This window comes from Bubalus kerabau, chromosome 4 (assembly GCF_029407905.1).
Source record: "Bubalus kerabau isolate K-KA32 ecotype Philippines breed swamp buffalo chromosome 4, PCC_UOA_SB_1v2, whole genome shotgun sequence".
NCBI classification, from domain to species: domain Eukaryota; kingdom Metazoa; phylum Chordata; class Mammalia; order Artiodactyla; family Bovidae; genus Bubalus; species Bubalus kerabau.
The window spans coordinates 71,039,734-71,060,964 of NC_073627.1; the positions used below are offsets into that span (position 1 = coordinate 71,039,734).

At 47.3% G+C, this 21,231-nt stretch overlaps 1 protein-coding gene across 3 annotated transcripts in view; it reads left to right on the forward strand.

Annotated features, from left to right (window-relative positions):
* The window catches only part of GALNT7 (polypeptide N-acetylgalactosaminyltransferase 7), a 136,042-nt gene that overhangs the window by 70,400 nt on the left and 44,411 nt on the right, over nucleotides 1-21,231 (forward strand). The gene's annotated exons all lie outside the window — the stretch shown is intronic.

A 21,231-nucleotide genomic window follows, 5' to 3' on the forward strand; every position in this document is an offset into this window, starting at 1 on the left:
TGAGAAACGAGCCTGTCCCAGGCATGGACTCACTATTAAGTGTGTTGTTTGGTTTCACCTGACAGTGTTTTAATAGCAGAGCTTTCTCAGCGCATGGCTTTTCCCTCTGTACCAAGCTCCCTGTCTCACTGTAGGATGGTAGACAGGAGAACTGCTGGGGTGCTCCTGAAACTAACTGGATGTTTGCCATCTTCCTTTTTTTTTTTTTTATTGGAGAATGATTACTTTACACTATTGTGTTAGTTTCTGCTGTACCATGTGAATCGGTCATACATATGTCCCCTTACTCTTGAGTCTCCCTTGCACCTCTCCCCCCGTCCCACCCCTCTAGGTCATCACAAAACACCCAGCTGAGCTCCCTGTGCTGTACAGCGAATTCCCACTAGTTATCTGTTTTACACTCAGCCCTGAAACTGGAAGTGGAAATTCCCGAGTACGTATAAAGGTGTCCTCAGACAGATGAAACCATGACCCACACGTTCAGGGCCTTCTCACGTAGTGTGATTTAAAACAAAGGGTTTCAAGCTCTTGGCTTTTGATTGTGGTGCCTACTGGATGAACTCAAAGCTGTTCTCTTTCAGTTTATTCAGCAACTGATTCTACTCAGAGGATCTAAGCATCTTCCAATACTGTGGATGCAAACGTAATTCATGCCACTAGGGAACTTCCCAAGTGTCTTCCCAGTGAGGCAGGGTTAACATAGTCCTCATGTTAGGAGGTGAACATGGCAGGCACAGGCATACACACAGACCCCACAGCAGCATCCTTTATGACCATGGAGTCGAATGCTGGACCTATCGGGGGCTGCTCCGGAGGCTTCATATATTGATTTGGTAGGAGTCAAAGGGGTTGCATGAAAAATGCAGAGAAAAAAAGAAAGAGAAGAAGTAGAGAACCAAGGTGTGAGAGATATAACCTCCAGTACAGAGAAGAGTTGGAGGATCTTAGAGGGGCTGAAAAGGGAGGATGTGGGAGCAGGTTGTTCCTGATCAAAGCAGAAATTTGCCTGGTTTCAGAGTTGCCACATTTAGAAAGAAAAAAAAAAGAAGTTCAGTCAAATTTAATTTCAGATAAATAATGAAAAATGTTTAGTATAAGTATACCCCCAAATAGTGTATGGGATATTCTTATACAATGAAAATATTTGTTGTTTATCTGAAATCCAAATTTAACTGTGCATCCTGTATTTTATGGCAGCTCTCCTGGCAGGGGCTGAGCTTGTTGCTAGAACTGCCGCGCACAGACCCTTTGGGACCCTAAACAGAGTCTGTGGTCCCCACTTGGAGTGCCTGCCAGTTACCAGAGATAAGACTCGAACCTCGAGTCTGTCACTGGGGTTCTCAGACAACCGCCTCCTCACCTTCTCCTGACGGGGAAGGAAAGAGGGGGTACTTACTGACTTTCTGCTGTAGGCCAGGACTTAAACTGAGAGGGTTCCCACATATGAACGTGAAGTCTGAGGCTCAGTGCTGTGACTTCTTTTCTGTCTGCCCAGCAAGATGGCAGAGCTACGGTCTACCCCCGTGGCCCTTCTCTCTCCTCCACCCACACCTTCCTGGACCACATGCCTCAGGGCAGGGTTTGCTAGATGATAAGGTCCTGAGAGCAAGGTATTTGTCTTCTCCAGCTCCTTCCAGTAACTGACATCCAGGAGCTTGGCTGTGCCCAGCAGTGAACATCTGGGGAGAGAATGAATGAGTAATAAAGGGGTGAATGAAGGAGTCTGCTGAGGTCAGACCTTGGCTCCAGTACCAGACACGAGATCTTAGACCAGCTCCTTACCCCACAGTCCTCAGTAACCTGATCCGTAACATGGGTCTACCAGTACCTACCCCCCAGGTTGGCATTGGGATTAAAGGACATAATAGACTAAGAATTTTATCATAGGCCTAGTGGTTAGAAACTTAAGAAGTAGTGGCTCTTTTTTTTTTTTTTAATTGCTATGGCACTTTCTTCAGGTCACAATTTGTCTAAACTACGTAACTTTGGGGTCCTCTGTTGCTTTTTGGAAACTGTGGGTGCCCCACACAGCCATGTCCACATGACCTGTTTCTCCTTGCACTTCCATTGATGGCAGAGCCCTCATCCCTTTTGATAATCCCTGACACACCAGGTACCTCTGAAGCCCCCGTCTCTCTGGGTCTTGCTCTTCTACAATCATCTTTCTTCCTGTCTTTCTCTCTTTTCTCCCTGCACGCTCCCTTCCTTTCTAATTTTCCTCTTGCCTCTAATCTCCCTTCCTCCCTCCTGCCAAGCCTTTTCACAGGCTGATCATCTCTTTGTTCTTTTTTCTGGCATAACTGGAGCACTGCTCAGAAATGAGATTATTACATGTTCCAGCAAAGATTGTGGCCCCAGTCAGATAAAAGGACCAAGACTATCTTAACAAACTGCTCCTAAGCTCCTTTTTCAAATTCTATGCTAGTGAGAAAACTTATAATCAAAATCTTCAAACATCATAACTCCCAGAAAAAAAGATTTTTTTAAACTGAATCCAGATGACTTTAAAAAATTTGATTCTTTCTCACCCTTTACAAAAAAATGGGATAGGCTCCTTTCCTGTTTGAACACTTTAAAATTCAGCATAGACTCATAAATAGTTTTTGAGTTGAGTTATTCACCAATTAGAATGTGCTCAGTCTTAAAGACTTTTCTGCAAAATAAAAAGGTCAACAGCAAAGAAAGTGCTGCTAAGTTCTGCATTGTTATCTACCATGCATGTTAGCACCTTCCTTCTGCTACACAGGCGGGCTTCCCTGGTGGCTCAGTGGTGAAGAATCCACCTGCCAATGCAGGAGAGACATGTGCAGTCTGTGAATCAGGAAGATCCCTGGGAAGAGGAAGGAGGAAGTTTGCTCAAATTCATGTCCATTGAGTCAGTGATGCTATCTAACCATCTCATCCTCTTCCGCCCCCTTTGCCTTCTGCTTTCAGTTTTTCCCAGCAACAGGGTCTTTCCTAATGATCCAGTTTTCTTGCCTGGGAAATCCCACAGACAGGGGAGCCTGGTGGACTACCGTCCATGGGGTCACAAAGAGTCAGACTCAACTTAGCAACTGAGCATGCACACAGGTGCTCTACAGACAGCGCTGAAAGCATCTCATGCATTCATGTCACATATGCACACCCTCTTGAATACTCAGCCCTGTGGAGAACATTCCTCACGAGGCCTGAATTTCTGCAGCTGTGGGGTCTGATCAGCCTGCTTGCTCTCTGGCCTCCGCCACATACCTGCCATACTTAGACACCCAGCTCTGGGCCATCTGTCCAGCTGCGGCATCTGCCAGGGCTCACCTGCTCGTTCCTGTGGCCGCTCCATCGTCCTTTCAGATGAAAATCTGGACAGGACGCTCGCTGCTGCTGGGGTGACTCACCCTCACGTCACTCGCAGTTTTGAATCCCATCCCCGAGCTGACTCACTTGCTGGCTGTTGATCGCTCTTTAGGAGAGTGAGTAACAGTGTTTTGAGTGAACCGGAGGCTTGCTTCTTTTTTTATAGACTTGAGCCAAGAATGACTTCACCTGCCTTCACACTTGTTTTCTATAAAAAAAATGCACATGGCTCTCTGCAGGGATCAGCAGAGATGGAGCATCTCCAGTAAGCCAGGCGCTGTGTGGTCCCTGCCTTCAGGGCGCTCGCCGTCCACCCGTGGGGGAAGGGAAAGGTCACTGTGATGTGAGAGCCTGAGGAGGGGAGGGGGCCCACGGCAAGTTACCAGGGGGGGGTACACTAGAGACAGGCCCGAGGATGAGGGGCTTTCCCGGGAGAAGGTTACAGTTTTAGAGGACAGAACAGTAGGCAGGGACTGGGAGGAAGGCAGGTGCTGCGGCTCCCGTGGATCCCGCAGCAGGTGTGGAGATACAGCTGGAAGCTTAGGGAGGGTCGTGTTTGCAGGCCCCCAACACCCTCCACAGTCTGAGCTGAACGCAGTGCCAGGGAGACCACCTCCCAGAGGTTTAAGGAGAACTTGAGGAGTGTCAGGCTACTGGGGTATCCAGATTCTGCGGAGGGTGGGGGCCTGGCATTGCCATAGGAAATTGAGTGGAGTCCACAGAAGCAGACAAAGGAGACTCAGGGAGCAAATGAGAGTTAGAACGGGGGGTGGCGGGGGTGGGAAGGACGAATCAGGGAAGTCCAGAGACACGAAGAAGGACACAACTGCCCAAGGAGGGGCAAAGGGCAGAACTGCTCTGCTGGGAGCTGCTGTGCCTGGACTTCAGCCTCAGGCAAAGCCCCACCCCACCTCTCAGAGCCCGCTGGAGCAGCCCATGTGTCAGATCAGATCAGATCAGTCGCTCAGTTGTGTCCGACTCTTTTAGACCCCATGAATCGCAGCACGCCAGGCCTCCCTGTCCATCACCAACTCCCGGAGTTCACTCAGACTCATGTCCATCGAGTCAGTGATGCCATCCAGCCATCTCATCCTCTGTTGTCCCCTTCTCCTCTTGCCTCCAATCCCTCCCAGCATCAGAGTACCAATGAGTCAACTCTTCGCATGAGGTGGCCAAAGTACTGGAGTTTCAGCTTTGTAGGAAGTGCAATTTGTGGTCTGTTAGATTTTCTTCTTGGAGAAGGAAATGGCAACTCACTCCAGTGCTCTTGCCTGGAGAATCCCAGGGACAGGGGAGCCTGGTGGGCTGCCATCTATGGGGTTGCACAGAGTCGGATACGACTGATGTGACTTAGCAGACTTAGCAGAGCAGCAGATTTTCTTCTAATAAAGTGTAGAGTTTTATTTCCTTTACTATGAACTCACTGCTGATGCAAATACATGGAAATTATTCTTGCCCTTTTCATGCCCAAGAAGACAGACAATCGGGAGATATAGAATCCAAGCTATTTTGTTTCAAACAAATGAATTAAATATTTTGACTAGTTGAGCAAATTCATCTGCTTCTCCTGTTTAACCTTTCCTCCTGCCTACACTCCTGTCGAATTTATGTTTTGTAGAAAGCTATCTCAGTCGCATTGACAGAGCGAAATAATAAAGTGCCTCAAAAACTCTGAGAGCTATGCAAATGTTAATATGATTAATTGTTAATAACTTTGTTAAGCTTGTCTGTGGGAAACTGAGGCTTTTTTTTTTTTAAAGATATTACACATTGACATTCCTGCCTTATGCACTTGGTAATTCTATTCTTACCTGATACCAAAACACTGACGTTTATACTCTAATTTTATTTAAGGTAGCTGTGCTCGTGAGCTGTCTTCATTCTACATGTTAAAGGCTCTTTCTGATGCTCTTGTTTAGAATATGGAGCTATAATTTATCAAATAGTTGCTATTAATATTTTCAAATTATGCTACAGAGTTCTTTTCTAATTTCTGTTTCTATAAATCGTGACCCATGGGTTTCAGTTAACACTGACTAGAAGTGTAAGGAGCTGCTCATAAGAATATTATTCATAAGAATAATATTCATAAGAATATTAGAATAATCTATATATGATGTACATGGGGCTTTCCAGGTGGCATTAGTGGTAAAGAACCCACCTGAAAATGCACAGGTTCTATCCCTGGGTCAGGAAGATCCCCTGGCAACCCACTCCAGTATTCTTGCCTGGGGAATCCCATGTACAGAGGACCTTGGCAGGCTACGGTCCACAGGGTTGCAAAGAGTTGGACACAACTGAAGCAACTTAGCACAGCATAGCACATAAATGATGTATGCACATGTATGTGTAAATCACATAAGTGCACCATGAACTTTGGTGCTTTATCCTAGTTTCTATTAGCACATGTGTGCTGGTTCCACACAACACCATCCAAAAACACAGGTCACGGTCACTGACACTCGCTCCTTTCCCCTCTTGGACTGCCCAAAGCACATCTCATTTCTCAGAGTATGGTATGGCAGCCGTAGAGCTAACCCTGCATGCAGGAAGCACATTTTAAATTGGTTTCGGATAACCCACAATGGACGTGCTGCTGCTTTTGCATACAGAAAGTATTGCTTTCTAACTGGCCTGAAAGTTTCTGCTCTTGGAAGCCACTTTCTGTGAGGTCAGAGATTTTCCTCATTAACTTTAAAAATAAATGGTGTTCTGATACCTAGTTTCTTCTTTCTCTTCTAAACATACACACATATATGTCTGAACATAGACGTACATCTGAACACAGACACATTTAAACACACACATCTAAACACACACACACACACTGCACTCTGGAATTTTCTGAGCGATGGGGGCACAGCTGATTGTTGTTTGAGGCCCTACTGACCACAGGAGACAAAACTGGAATTATTGTAGAGGTTGGGGTAACTTAGGTCACCCCAGCTTGCACAGCAGTTTGGAGGGATGCCTCCAGAAACTGGACACGAGGTCATCGTTGCTCCAGGCTCCCCCTGAGCAGAGCAGCAGCACCTTTGAACCCCTGCTCCTCCTCAATAGCCTGTGGGGGTGGTTCCCACCGCTTGTGGGAACCTCCCTGCGTGCTGAGGCCTGGTTTGGTAAATGAGGTCCCTCCCACTAATGTAACTTCATTTCCCCTCAAAGCTCCACCACCAAGTTATAGAAGGATACAGTTTGCCTGGTAAAAAATTACAAACCCAGATTGCTTGTTTCGTTTTTCCACAACCCTCCACCTCCAACCAGGGATTTAGAGTAAGTTCCCTGGAGGTTAGGAAGAGAAATGTTCATGAAGGTGCCATGAGGTACCCCATAGCAGCCCAGCCTGGTGACAGACCATGCCAGGGAGACCTTCTCTCCAGGGTGAGTTTCCTGCCTGTCTGGAGAACTGGCATGAAGATTAAGTGGGGGGTGGGGGTGGGGGGAGTGGTACCCTGTCCCACTGGAGCAGCTGAGTTTTGGAGCTAATGGTCTTTTCAGAGTTTGGTCATTATCCTGACCAAACCCTGAACTTGCTAGACTGAAGAAAGAGCCCGGAGTCAGCAGCTGAGACATCAGTCGTTCCATGGATGGGGGAGCTAACACACCACTAGCCAGCTCCTGGGGTGTCAGACATCCCACCTCAGGCGGCAGATGGTGGGCAGAGCAAGGTGGCAGGCTTCACTGGGGCGGGCAGGGGAAGACTGAGGTTGGCAGTCATAGGAGGGATTGAAATGAGGTGGGCTCATCAGTTACCTGAGGACTTCCCTGGTGGTTCAGATGGTAAAGCATCTGTCTACAATGCGGGAGACCCGGGTTCGATCCCTGGGTCGGGAAGATCCCCTGGAGAAGGAAATGGCAACCCACTCCAGTATTCTGGCCTGGAAAATCCCATGGACAGAGGAGCCTGGTAGGCTATGGTCCATGGGGTTGCAAAGACACGACTGAGCGACTTCACTTTCATCAGTTACCAGGGAAACCAGCAGAGGAGCACACCCCTCACAGCCCCTTTGATCAACTGTCTCAGTGGCGATGTTCTGATACAAAGATTAGAGCAACCTCTAGCCGGGCCCGGGTGGGTACACAGGCATTTACTGATCAGGCCCAGTGATGAGCAGGGGAGGTCAGCCAGGTGAGTGGGTGTAAGAGAGGCGGGATGGGTGGGGCAGAGCTGTCCTGGGGGCCTGGCGGTGTACTCGGGCAGTCCTGACGGCTCCTGCCCGGGCGGCAGGTCCCCGGGAGTCAGCGCAGTATGTTTTCTCAAGTGGGGGCCATGCGGGGAGCAACAAGAAGGACTTACAGGATTCCCGGGAGGCACTTCTTAGTCACCTTTGCTCACTTTAAGACAGATATGTAAGAAATGCACTTAGTATCAGATAGAATTACTCTTTCATCATCCTTGCAACATGTAAGGTGAACAATGCTAAACTGTAGAAAGGCCAAAGTAATTCCATGGGTTAAAATGATATAAAAATAGTTTAACTTCAGTAATATCATCCAGTTCACTGCTGGGGAATGGCCACGGTTTTGCTTTCCTCATCCCAAAATCCTAGAGGGAGTGTCCGCAGCCCCAAATGTAGCTAATGTGGAGAAGATTGCCATTTTTAGTTACCTCAGTAACTCCTTTCAGGGGCTTCTCAGGTGGCCTTAGTGGTAAAGAACAGGCCTGCCAATGCAGGAGATCTGGGTTGGATCCCTGGGTGGGGAAAATCCCCTGGAGGAGGAAATGGCAACCCTAGAGGAGGAAATGGTATTCTTAGCTAGGAAATCCCATGGACAGAGGAGCCTGGCAGGCTACAGTCCACAGGGTCACAAAGAGTTGGACAGGACTGAAGCGACTTAGCACACACGCAACTCCTTTTAGAAGGAGCACTGCCATTTCGATCAAAAGGAAAACATCCACACCTTCTCCAGAATGGCAAGCCCCGGCAGGCACGTAACTGGCAGAAAGGGCTCTGGAGAAAGATGTGAACATCTGTGCTCCGTGTTCCTAGGACTGTCCCTGCAGAGGAAGGGGCTGGGGTGGGGGGGTCTTCAAAGACGCTTGCCTCGTCTTCAGTGAGGCGGGAGCTCCCCCTAGAGGCGGATGGACTCAGTGCAGCCCTGCCGGGGCTTCTCTCAGTGAGGGGAGTAGGAGGGGGCTTCAGGAAGGCAGAGAACTCCTTCCTGAAAGTAACATGGAGGTTCTTATTGAAATCCAAGGAGAGTTTGTGCTGAGCAAGAGATGGAGCCTCCTAGATTAGGGTTTGGCCGGTCCTGTCCCTCCTTTTTTGAAGAAAGTAGGGAAAACCACTGGACCATTCAGGTATGACCTAAATCAAATCCCTTACAATTATACACTGGAAGTGACAAATAGATTTAAGGGCCTAGATCTGATAGACAGAGCGCCTGATGAACTATGGACGGAGGTTCATGACATTGTACAGGAGACAGGGATCAAGAACATCCCCAAGAAAAAGAAATGCAAAAAAGCAAAATGGCTATCTGAGGAGGCCTTACAAATAGCTGTGAAAAGAAGAGAAGCGAAAAGCAAAGGAGAAAAGGAAAGATATACCCATCTGAATGCAGAGTTCCAAAGAATAGCAAGGAGAGATAAGAAAGCCTTCCTCAGTGATCAATGCAAAGAAATAGAGGAAAACAACAGAATGGGAAAGACTAGAGATCTCCTCAAGAAAATTAGAGATACCAAGGGAACATTTCATGCAAAGATGGGCTCAATAAAGGACAGAAATGGTATGGACTTATCAGAAGGAGAAGATATTAAGAAGACGTGGCAAGAATACACAAAAGAACTGTACAAAAAAGATCTTCATGACCCAGATAATCAGGATGGTATGATCACTCATCTAGAGCCAGACATCCTGGAATGTGAAGTCAAGTGGATCTTAGGAAGCATCACTATGAACAAAGCTAGTGGAGGTGATAGAATTCCAGATGAGCTATTTCAAATCCTGAAAGATGATGCTGTGAAAGTGCTGCACTCAATATGCCAGCAAATTTGGAAAACTCAGCAGTGGCCACGGGACTGGAAAAGGTCAGTTTTCATTCCAATCCCAAAGAAAAGCAATGCCAAAGAATGCGCAAACTACCTCACAATTGCACTCATCTCACACGCTAGTAAAGTAATGCTCAAAATTTTCCAAGCCAGGCTTCAGCAATACGTGAACCATGAACTTCCAGATGTTCAAGCTGGTTTTAGAAAAGGCAGAGGAACCAGAGATCAAATTGCCAACATCTGTTGGATCATGGAAAAAGCAAGAGAATTCCAGAAAAACATCTATTTCTGCTTTATTGACTATGCCAAAGCCTTTGACTATGTGGATCACAATAAACTGTGGAAAATTCTTCAAGAGATGGGAATACCAGACCACCTGACCTGCCTCTTGAGAAATCTGTATGCAGGTCAGGAAGCAAGAGTTAGAACTGGACATGGAACAACAGACTGGTTCCAAATAGGAAAAGGAGTATGTCAAGGCTGTATATTGTCACCCTGCTTATATGCAGAGTACATCATGAGAAATGCTGGGCTGGAGGAAGCACAGGCTGGAATCAAGATTGCTGGGAGAAATATCAATAACCTCAGATAGGCAGATGACACCACCCTTATGGCAGAAAGTGAAGAGGAACTAAAGAGCCTCTTGATGAAGGTGAAAGAGGAGAGTGAAAAAGTTGGCTTAAAGCTTAACATTCAAAAAACTAAGATCATGGCATCTGGTCCCATCACTTCATGGGAAATAGATGGGGAAACAGGGGAAACTGGCAGAATTTATTTTTCTGGGCTCCAAAATCCCTGCAGATGGTGACTGCAGCCATGAAATTAAAAGACCCTTGCTCCTTGGAAAAAAAGCTATGACCAACCTAGACAGCATATTGAAAAGCAGAGACATTACTTTGTCAACAAAGGTCCATCTAGTCAAGGCTATGGTTTTTCCAATAGTCATGTATGGATGTGAGAGTTGGACTGTAAAGAAAGCTGAGTGCTGAAGAATTGATGCTTTTGAACTGTGGTGTTGGAGAAGACTCTTGAGAGTCCCTAGGACTGCAAGGAGATCCAGCCAGTCCATCCTAAAGGAGATCAGTCCTGAATATTCATTGGAAGGACTGATGCTGAAGCTGAAACTCCAATACTTTGGTCAGCTGAAGAGCTGACTCATTTGAAAAGACCCTGATGCTGGGAAAGATTGAAGGCAGGAGGAGAAGGGGACAACAGAGGATGAGATGGTTGGATGGCATCACTGACTCAATGGACATGAGTTTGAGTAAGCTCCGGGAATGAGTGATGGACAGGGAGGCCTGGTGTGCTATGGTTCATGGGGCCTCAAAGAGTCAGACACGACCGAGTGACTGAACTGAACTGTTCCTGCGGTGGAGCCTGGGTGTCGCCGGATGGGGGCTGGGGAGAGGCCGCGGGGGGCGGAGGCTGAGGAGAGGGTGTGCTGGGGTCCTGTGCCATCACCGAGGACATGAAGTTTCCAGCCCTGAGATGTTCACTTATACTTATTCCTATGGTATGAGGGAAATATTTCTCAGTTGCTTTATTTATTTATTGGCCATGCCACAAAGTTTGTGGGATCTTAGTTCCCCGACTAGGGATTGAACCCAGACTCTCAGCAGTGAAAGCAGAGTCCCAACCACAGGACCACCAGGGAAGTCCCTCTCAGTCATCTTAAAATGAGGTCTAAACTTGTCTTCTACTCCCACGTGATGAACTGTCGTGGCCATGCTGATCCGTTCTCCTTCGCTGCTGCCGCAGCTGATGAAGACAGAACACTCAGTTAACGCCTTATCCGCTTAGGGAGCGCCTGCTGGGCGTCTGGCAGGGTACTGCGTTCTCCCACACACTGTCCCCCTTCTTAGAGCTATGCTGAAACAGCGCGGGTTTTTTTTTCCCCTCTGTGTTTACAGAGGACAGAACTGAGGCTCAGAAGCAGATAAGTTGAAGGTCGTATAACTAGAAGTTTGGGGTGGTGGGACCCCGCTTCTGGCTTCCACACCCATTGCCTTGTTAGTGATGATAAACTAATGGCCAGGGGGTGTATTGTACATGTGCATGTGTAATAAGTTTGCTTCAGTCGCGTCCAACTGTTTGCAACTGTGTGGACTGTAGCCCGCCAGTTCCTCTGTCCATGCAGATTCTCCAGGCAAGAATACTGGAGTGGGTTGCCGTACCCTCCTCAAGGGGATCTTCCCGACCCAGGGATGGAACCTGTGTCTCTTAGGGCTCCTGCATTGGCAGGCAGGTTCTTTACCACTAGCACCACCTGGGAAGCCCCTCACTGCAGTATATACAGCACATTAACTTTGTTTTTTTTTTTAAGGTGGAAGGAGCTTCGTTTTAAAATGGTTTTTTAATTTATTTATCTATTGGCTGTACTGGGTCTCCGTTGCTGTGTGGCTTTCTCTAGTCGTGGCGAACAAGCGCTATTCTCTAGTTGTCAAGGGGGAGCTGCAGAGCATGAGCTCTAAGTGTGCAGGCTCGGTAGTTGTGGTGCATGGGCTTAGCTGCTCCGAGGCATGTGGGATCTTCCCAGATCAGGGATTGAACCTGTGTCTCTTGCATTGGCAGGGGGGTCCTTTACCACTGAGCCAACAGGGAAGCCTGCACTTTTTTTAAAGAGGAAAACAGAAAGTTAGAAAAAGGTAAAAGGGCAAAGGTTTTTCTCTCATTGCCGCAGAAATCTGTCCTGCTCCTCAGCCACATTTTCTCCATCTCAGCACTATTGGCGGTCTTGGCAGGCGGGCTGTCCTGTGCCTTGTAGGTGGTGAGCAGCATCTCTGGGATCTCTCCACCCGACGCCCATGGCACACACAGCTCCTCCCTGTCCCCAGCCGTGACAACCTGAATGTCCCCAGACCTCACCACATGTGCCCCGTAGAGCAGAATCTCCCCTGGTTGATCATCGCTGCTCTGCAGGGCCAATCACCACAATGTTGAGTGGAGGGGAACGGACCAGGGTCAGGGGTGGGTAACACGATGGAAAAAACAAATGAGACTTACAGCCTTGAGGGGAGACAGCAGGCAGAGATCTGTGACATAGCCAAATAAATAAATGTAAAATGAAGTTAGTTATTAGCCGTGAGGGTTTTGTGATGGACTTCAGAACACCTGTGGCCGAACACGCAGATGGTATTTCAGTAATTGTTTCTGGACACACAAAAGCTTTTTAAGAGGAAGATATAGCAACTTGAGGACATGCATTGATTATTTTTACTCTCCTGTTTCCATTAAAAAAAAAAAAAAAAGAGTCTTCTATATAATACCTGAGTAGTCACAAGGCATTTATTATTTCTGTTCTAATGATTGCAAAACTTTGAGCAGATACACGGAGGAATCAGAGGAATGCAGTCAAAGCTGAAGTAACTTAAGATGTGAGTGGTTATGATACAAGATAATATGTCCTTGACAAGATAAAACCAACCCGGCAGGGCGTTTGAACTGTCTTGTTTTTCCTGTCAGTTTCCACCATGAAGTGTGATGTGTGGGTGACATACCTCTGGTTGTTGCTTCTGTGTCTGTGCCCTCATCGGGCAGGGATTCTCTGAGGACACATTCCCCGCAGTCCTCTCTCTCTCTCTCTCTTTTTTTTTTTTTTTTGGCCATACTTTGAAATGTGGGAACTTAGTCCCCTAACCAGGGATCAAATCCACAGCCTCTGCATTGGAAGCTTGGAGTCTTAACCACGGGATTCCCAGGGAAGTCCCCCGCAGCCCACTCTGAGTCTCAGTTTCCCCATCCATGAAGAAAGGGAGTCGCCAGTGTTTTTAGCTGATTTCTGGCACAGAATCTGCAGAATCCTCTCTCCCTGTAGCTCCCTGGGGAGCATCTCCGTGCGCTGGTCCTCCCATCTCCTCGAAACCCCCAGGCTCCCCTGTCCAGTTTGGAAACCACTCGATTAGGCATCCACTGAGGTCTGTCCCCTTTTCCGGGTAGTTTTCTCTATGTTTCTGCATCCTCCCCCAGTCTTCCTAATGTGTCTATAGATGCAAAGCTGAGCAAAACTGGTGTGCAGCGGTTGCCACTCTGGCTTAGCAGGACGTGGGCGCCATCACTTATCCCTACCCCCAGCCAGGGGGGGGTACCCTGGCCCTGCAAGGTGTGACCACTCTTCTTAGAAAGTCACAACAGACATAGGATCAGGGCAGACACTTGCTGCTCTGTTTCCGGCCCTGCAGCCACAGGCGCTAGGGCTAAGGGTGGGACAAAGCCGGTGCCCAACCTTGTGCCTGCCCGCAGGAGGCATCTGGTCCTCCCGGGCCTCTCACCACCCTCATAAAAGACCAGGGAGGCCTGCTCTTCAGAGAGTCATTCAAGTGTGTTATCTGTGATGCATGTTTATGAAGCATCTTTACAGTAATAAAGTGTTCTACTTAGGAGCAAAGCAAACATAATAGTGTATTATCAATTACAAAGTGACTCTCTCTTTAACTAGAGGCACTTAAAATGCTGTCCCTCTGTAGCAGGGGCCTCTGCTTAGATCTGAGTTGGAAGAAGACACTTCAGGGAGAGCAGGGGGCAGAAGGGTGTGGTCCCTGAGCAGAGGGTCTGTGTTAAGGGATAGGGCAGATCCGCCATCAGTGTGAGGTCCTGTCACCTGGACCGGCCTCCAGCCCATGCCGAGGAGATGCTGTGAAGGAGCGATCCCCCAAATTGTCCATGGATCTCCACACCTCAGGGTGTGTTGAAGCTGGCAGCCCCCACCTGGTGGGTTCTGCAGTGGCCCTACCCTGGAGAGGGTGTAGCAGCGGGTGGAGCCTGAGCCTGAGGAGATGGAGCCTGGGAGCCCCGAGCCCATGCGTGCAGCGAGGCATGGACCTCTCACAGCTGAGATGAGTCAGAGAGCTTGTACCTCTTCTTGGCAGATATGGGTGATAGACATACACACTCTATTTCCTGGTGAGTATTAAATCTGATGTTGTTGTTGTTTAGTTACTCAGTTCAGTTCAGTCAGTTCAGTCGCTCAGTCGTGTCCGACTCTTTGCGACCCCATGAATTGCAGCACGCCAGGCCTCCCTGTCCGTCACCAACTCCGGGAGTTCACTCAAACTCACGTCCGTCGAGTCCATGATGCCATCCAGCCATCTCATCCTCTGTCGTCCTCTTCTCCTCCTGCCCCCAATCCCTCCCAGCATCAGAGTCTTTTCCAAGGAGTCAACTCTTTGCATGAGGTGGCCAAATACTGGAGTTTCAGCTTTAGCGTCATTCCTTCCAAAGAACACCCAGGACTGATCTCCTTCAGAATGGACTGGTTGGATCTCCTTGCAGTCCAAGGGACTCTCAAGAGTCTTCTCCAACACCACAGTTCAAAAGCATCAATTCTTTGGCACTCAGCTTTCTTCACAGTCCAACTCTCACATCTATACATGACCACTGGAAAAACCATAGCCTTGACTAGAAGGACCTTTATTGGCAAAGTAATGTCTCTGCTTTTCAATATGCTATCTAGGTTGATCATAACTTTGCTTCCAAGGAGTAAGCGTCTTTTAATTTCATGGCTGCAGTCACCATCTGCAGTGATTTTGGAGCCCCAAAAGATAAAGTCTGACACTGTTTCCACTGTTTCCCCTCAGTTGTGTCCAACTCTTACAATCCTATGGACTATAGCGCACCCACCCACCTCACCCCCACCGGCTCCCTCTGTCCATGGGATTCTCTAGCAAGAATACTGGAGTAGGTTGCCATACCCTCCTCCAGGGGATAAAATAACATAAAAGTCATACAACACAGTGGGTATCATGAGCCCCACTGGTCAGAAATCACTCTCAGCTGGCATAGCAGAGACCCCGCAAAAGCTCTTTCTCTGTGAGTCTCTCATCATGCAGGGGTGTGTTCAGCCCCGTCCTTAGGGCATATCAGCCTCTCCATTGTCCTCTATCCAGTCGTCCTGTTCCATAAGAGGAGGAGGCGTCCTTAATGTCAGCTTAAGATGAAGAATTAGTTTATTGGAGAGTGTGGGGTGACTGAATCTATAATTTGCATCATTAAGAGAAGTGAAAGAATTAAGATAAATTAGGGCTGTGGGGTGTAGTATGTAAATAAATACTTCATAATAATAAACACCTTTGTAATTTCTATAAACATACATCTGTTTTCCAGTTTAACCCTGTATTTCTTCTAACTCTAAGCATTATTGGAGCCTATCCTGTCACCTAAGCAAGAGAACACATAGTCCTTTAAAAGGGTAGGCTTGCTAGCAAAACAGGCTCATTTCTCTCTTGTTTTTTAGTAGCTCATTCATGTCCGACTCTTTGTGACCCCATCAGCTGTAGCCCACCAGTCCATGGGATTTTGCAGGCAAGAATACTGGAGTGGGTTGCCATTTCCTTCTCCAGGGGATCTTCCCTACCCAGGGATCTAACCCATGTCTCTTACATTGCAGGCATATTCTCTACCGCTGAGCTACCAGGGAAGCCGCATTTCTCTGTTACTATCCCTGCTAAGCACTAAAGGTCTCTCTTCTTCAGCCTCTCTTTTTGTTCTTTTGGCAGCTTCCTGCAGTATTCAGGGCACGTTTTTATACAAGGCATCTCTGAACATTTTACAGAATTTTCCCAGCTTACCCAGACTTTTTATGGCTCCACTGATTAAAGTTCTATTCTCTGGTCTAATAATTGTTTTCAGAGCATGAATCTAATTTTAATGGAGGGAATGTAATTCCGTCTCTACCTCTTATACCTTGCAGGTTATTTTGGCAGCCAGAAGCTTTTTCCCATAGAATAGAAATCCACCCACCACTCTTCCCCTTTGTCGTGGGCAGTCCAGAGTGGCAGACTTCACGGCTGGCCACCGTCACTGTCCTCAATGCTGACACAGAGCTTCTGTGCATCTGCACTTTGATGTGCAGTCCTTTTTTTTTTTATTATTATTTAAGAGTTTTTGTGATGTGGACCATTTTCAAAGTCTTTATTAAATTTGTTACAAAATTGATTCTGTTTTCTGATTGGTTCTTTTTTTTTGGCTGTGTGGCATGTGGGGTCTTAGGTCCCCGACCAGGGATCAAACCTGGACCCTTGGCACTGGAAGGCACAGTCTTAACCACTTCCGCCAGGGAAGTTCCTGCAGTCGTGGTGGTGATGCTCGTAGAGTCCTGATGAGCACTGGGCGAGGAATACAGAACCATCGCTCAGGGAGGAAACACATGGATTAGTTCTTACACGCCTCTGGCACATTTCCATCCCCAATCCATACATCACCTTGTTTTACGTGTGTTTCTATGTAAACACACATTACTTAATGTGTATTGTTACATCACAACATTGACTTCATGGCCAGCAGCCCAGGGGACTCATGCCTGCAAGAAGCCTGGGTAACACACACGCTTCCCCCTCAGTCTCAGCACAGCCTCACACATGCAGGAACCCCGCACAGCAACCCCACATAGCACTGCATCCCAAGCTCAGGGGGCCATTTTAAACAGCAAACTCAGCAACCAAAAGCATAAAAATGAGAAATAAGTGGACTAAACAGACCCTAAAAAGGAGTATCAGAGGAAGAGAATCATCTTGTGTCCACCCGATCCCATTTCCCCTCTCTGCACATGCTCTCCAATAACCACGAAAACATCCCAGGTAACTTCCCTGGTGGCCAGCGGTTAGGACTTTGCCTTCCAGTGCAGGGGTGCGGGTTAGATCCCTGGTCGGGCAGCTAAGACCCCACATGCCTCTCAGCCAAAGACTAAAACAGAAGACCAAAGCAATATTGTAACAAATTCAGTAAAGACTTTGAAAATGGTCCACATGACAAAAAGTCTTTAAAAAAAAAATGTGCCATGTACTAGTTTTGAGTTACAAATACATTTTAAGGAGTAAGTGAATTAACAAACACAGAATCCATGAAAAAATAAGGAGCCACTGTGTTCTTGCATATTTTAGTTTGGAGTACAGGTTAATCACAGAAATATTTAGTCTATAGTTAGTGGACAAAGTGCCTAGTGTACTGTTACAGTAAATGCAAATCTTGATAACACTGGAAATGGTAATCTGATAAACTAAATATGTTTACTGGTTAATTCGTACGCGAGAGAAAATCTGATAATGGCTTTTTGAAATGTCAAGACCAAAAAGCAGACTGTTAAGTGTTTCCATTCAGAGAACAGAAATAAATTGGTCCCGTTGTGGTTCAGTGTACCGGGTCATTCATCTCTCTCCCCCCCTCCCCCCACCTGCCGGCACCTCCTTCAGGGTCTTAGCGCTACAGGGCTCAGGAAGGGGGCTGGAGTGGGGCCAAGACGAGCTCACAAAGGCTGCTGTGGTCAGCGCCGGGGGTGTGAACCAGGAGATATCCTGCACTGTTTAGAATACGTATTAGACTTAGTGCTGAGATAGTCCCTGTTGATGAGCAGACCTAACCAGAGTTTCTAAGGGACTGGTGACCAGGTGAAGGTGGTGGTATCTTAGTCTCAAGCTCCAATGCATCACTTACCAATGTGGTTAGGTGCTACATTGAATCTGTTTAATTCCCTAGTAACTAGCCTCAACTTTTATCAGGAACGCTTAATATGCTCAGATTTTATCTCCCCTCTTCTTCAAGAGAAGTGATTGGAATTCTGTCCAGTAGCCCACAAACAAAGCCCAAGAATCCCTCGGTTCTTACTTCGGTCTTCATCTCAGGGGAGCACAGTCCAATCTAACGGACCACGGCCATGAAGTCACTTGTCATAATGCAGGAGAAGGGATGGACAGCTGTTGAGGAGGAAAGTTTGCAGACATAGCGCTGGGAGGTGTCACACACAAGTGGGATCCAGTATCATATCCCCCGCCCAGCTGATTGTGGGCAAGTTATTTACAAAAGTCCTGTGAAGAGGAGAGCAAGGTAATACCCATGTATGCATATTTCTAGGGCTTCCCAGGCACTAGTGGTAAAGAACCCACCTGCCAAAGCAGAAGACCCAAGAAACGCTGGTTTGATCCCTGGGTTGGGAAGATCCCCTGGAGGAGGGCATGGCAACCCACTCCAGTATTCTTGCCTAGGAAATCCTGTGGACAGAGGAGCCTGATGGGCTACAGTCCATGGGGTCACAAAGAGTCAGACATGACTGAGCATGCACACATTCGTATTTTTAGAATCTGAAAATACAGAATGTTAATGGAACGTATTTAGGAGTACAGCCACTAGTTTTGCCAGTTCTGCAGAGGTACAGAGGGTGCTATTACTGGTGGTATATAGGGATATGAATCATATCATGCATAAATCTTTAAAAATTAAGAGGAGAATACTCTGGCAGTAAATACAGACAAACTGCTTTCCTTCAAACTGTGGCAGTATCATGGTTGTCTCTGCACCCTAGAAGAGAAACTGAACAGATTGGCATCAGCTTCAGAAAACAAGATTTTGTATAGCCAAAGGATTCAATTAAATTGCTCCTCTGAGGTCAAATGCTTTTTTTTTTTTTGGATAACAAGTGTTGCTGCTGCTGCTGCTAAGTTGCTTCAGTCGTGTCCGACTCTGTGCGACCCCATAGACGGCAGCCCACCAGGCTCCCCTGTCCCTCGGATTCTCCAGGCAAGAACACTGGAGTGGGTTGCCATTTCCTTCTCCAATGCATGAAAGTGAAAAGGGAAAGTGAAGTCGCTCAGTCATGTCCGACTCTTAGCGACCCCATGGACGGCAGCCTACCAGGCTTCTCCGTCCATGGGATTTTCCAGGCAAGAGTACTGGAGTGGGGGAGTGGGTTGCCATTGCCTTCTCCACTTACAGTATTGAGAGGAATTAAAAAAAAAAAAATTCTCCTTTTATTTGTTTATTTATTTTGCCTGCACTGTGTAGCATGTGGTATCTTAGTTCCCAACCAGGGATTGAACCCACGCTCCCTGCTGTGGAAGCTTGGAGTCAACCTACTGGACCACCAGGGAAGTCCCTTGAAAGGAATTTAAAAACAAACCTTTTTACTCCTGAGAAGCATAATTGAACACCTCTCAATTTCTTCAGAACGTCTAGAACTGTTTTAAAACTGCTTCACAATATCTAGGATTGATTTCTAACGCCTTGGGTGGATTTTGAAGAAGTATAATTTTTTTCTACCGCATGAAATACTTTATTTCTAAAATGGTGGTAATTAGACATACTTTTTCAGTAATGCTGGAAACACCGTGCTGGCACGTGGAAGAGCTGACTTTCTTGCCGGGATTTGTAAATCTCCCTGGGTTGGCAGCTGACCCTCCCAGATGGCCTCTTCTCCTTACCCTCCTACCCACCCCCCCAAGCTCTCAGGCTCTCACATCTATCTCTATGGCAACCTTTTCCCATCAGGGCAGAGTGTCTGCTCCAGAGACAGCCGCCTTCCCCTTCCTGTCCTGTTCTGTGTTGTCCCCGCTCTGCCCCTGCAACAGAATGGAGACCCCAGGGAGGGCTGGGTCTGTAATCAGATGGAATTCGATGGCATAACCAGTCAGTATCAGGAGGGAAAGCATGGCAGAAGTGAAACACAGAGGCACCCACAGTTCAACGTGAGAATCTGCCCAGTATCCTCCTGTTGAATCAAAATGCACATGGGTGTAAATAGTCATGTTTTTATAAAATGTGCCCTCGCTTAAAATAGATGCATTCAGGTAAAGCTGCCCACAGAGCACATGCTGTGGGGAACGGGGGATTCTAGGACTGGGAAGCCCTCATGGGATGGTTTTAGTTAGAAAAGAGCTACCAGAGGGTACTTCCCTGGTGGTCCAGGGGTTAAGACTCCAAGCTTCTGCTGCAAGAGGCACAAGTTCCATCCCTGGTCAGAGAACTAAGATCCCATATGCCACATGATGTGGCTGGAAATTTTTTTTAAAAAAAGAAAAGAAAGAAACAGAGGCCCAACCCCTCTTGCCCAAGGGCTTGATGCTTAGGAAGCTGCCACGTGGTGTTCTGTTTGGCTGTGGTTGTCTCAAGTAGCAATGTCACTTCTCAATATTTTGAAAGAGGAAGTATCTTTAACAGAAAATTTAAAACAAGAAAGTAAAAATCACCTCGCAGCCAGGCAGGAGCTTTTACACAGATGCGCCTCGTAGTTGCCAACTCAGTGCCGCACTGATTATATCAGAGGGATGAATCCCAGTGGACCAGCCGGATCAAGGGATCAGTAACCCTTCCTCGTGCCTGGGGATGTTTCCTTGACTCTCCCCACCATTCATCACACCCTTGGTCCCCGCTGCTCCATCAGCTGCCACCCCACACAGATCAGATTCCTGTTGCCCTTTTCCTTTTTTTCTTTCTTTTTCTGGTAATTGTCTCCCTTGCGTGTGGTCTACCTGGAGACCTGCTAGAAACCTAGGGCCTCCGAGGAGAAAAGACAGCAAGCTGATGACTCTTTTATTTGTGATCTCAGAGGTGTTCAGTCCTTGGGTTCCTTTGGCAGAGTTTAATGAATACAGTGTTTCCCAAAATTGTGGCTTGAGATTTCCTGGCATCTACCTTCTTCAGGGTGAGAATGAACTTACCCTGTCAGTAACATCTTGTTGTTGTTCAGTCAATAAATTGTGTCCGACTCTCTGTGACCCCAGTGGACTGCAGCACTCCATGCTCCCCTGTCCTTCGCTATCTCCCAAAGGTTGTTCAGATTCATGTCCACTGAGTTGGTGATGCTGTCTAACCATCTCATCCTCAGTTGCCTCCTTCTCCTCCTGCCCTCATTCTTTCCCAGCATCAGGGTCTTTTCCAGTGAGTCAACTCTTTGCATCAGGTGCCCAAAGTATTGGAGTTTCACCTTCAGCATCAGTCCTTCCAATATTCAGGGTTGATTTCCTTTAGGATTGACTGGTTTGATCTCCTTGCAGCCCAAGGGACTCTCAAGAGTCTTCTCACAGTTCAAGAGCATCATTTCTGGTTCTCAGCTTTCTTTATGTAACTTACCTTATGATAACATCTCATCTCTGAGTCATAACCCTTTTAATAACTAACTTCATCTCACTTCTGGTGCACACAAG